At 38.8% G+C, this 1046-nt stretch overlaps 1 long non-coding RNA gene across 1 annotated transcript; it reads right to left on the reverse strand.

The window, feature by feature from the left end:
- Positions 1-371: 371 nt before the first annotated feature.
- On the reverse strand, positions 372-1046 carry LOC119767590. The gene is made up of 3 exons (XR_005277603.1): positions 923-1046; positions 695-836; positions 372-642 (listed from the first exon to the last, which is right to left on the reverse strand). It is a non-coding gene; the product is annotated as an uncharacterized LOC119767590 (long non-coding RNA).

The following is a 1046-nucleotide window of genomic DNA, read 5'->3' on the forward strand; positions in this document are numbered from 1 at the left end:
CACTGCATGCGTGTCCTTGAAAAATACACTCTGAAAGCGGGAAGTTGCACCCTAAAAAACCAAATAACTGAAGTAAGTTCAAAAAATTAAACAAGTAATAAGACAATCATCCTGTCAAAAAAAAATCACTCCATGTTACCGGCTCACATCTCTCTTTTTAATTTGACCGAAAATGGCTTTGTTTACAACTGGCGCTTGAACCTTTTGAAAACTAACCCAAGAAATGTACTAGATTACACGATATTCTATCAATAAATGATGTTTTTGTTTCTTCTCAATTAGGCGTGTACCTAATCAGAAGGCAAAAAGAAACGTCATTTAATTTATTGTTATCGTAAAATTTTCACCGCGATTCGATTATTTTTTAAATTTTAGTTGATATCGAAAAAACAGAAATTTACCGAAAGTAAAGCTGAATTTGGCTTGGTCATCGAATCGGGCCTGTTGATGTTGAGAAAGTATGTGCCTGGCTCAGGAACATCAGTCCCGGCGAAGTTCGTTTAGTCGATAAGTCAACTAAAGTGATTACCTGCGCGATGTCGTAGTTTAGAACGTTCTAAGGAAGATGGCAGATCCAAGAGAAAGCTGTTCGAGGAGAAGCAGCTGCGCAAGTTAAACCGGCTGAACGCGGATGTTTCATGTCTGGAAGTGGAATGTTTAATGTTGTGTAATATTCTCACAAAACGTCACTTACGCTATCCCGTTATGAATGCAAATGCAACAACTGCATTTGACCAGGACCGTTCCCGTCAACTAAGTTGATCGCCATCAGATTTCAGCAACTTCCTCGGTCAATATTTCCCATCTAACTCACGACGCAAGTCCTGACGATTTAACTGAAAGAATTCAAAGGTGTGTTAAAAGAGGTTTTGCTGTATCAATTTTACAAATCGACGGTGCTCTATTTGATTTGGAAACTTACCAAAACAACCAATTGATATTAAAAACAACCTGGAAAGTTACCCGAGCATGTCCGGAGACATCTACTCTTGCTCAACAGTCCCGAAAAACCAGCTGTTGCTGGAACATTTGCTGAGCATGTTTTT

The sequence above is a fragment of the Culex quinquefasciatus genome, chromosome 2, assembly GCF_015732765.1.
Source record: "Culex quinquefasciatus strain JHB chromosome 2, VPISU_Cqui_1.0_pri_paternal, whole genome shotgun sequence".
NCBI classification, from domain to species: domain Eukaryota; kingdom Metazoa; phylum Arthropoda; class Insecta; order Diptera; family Culicidae; genus Culex; species Culex quinquefasciatus.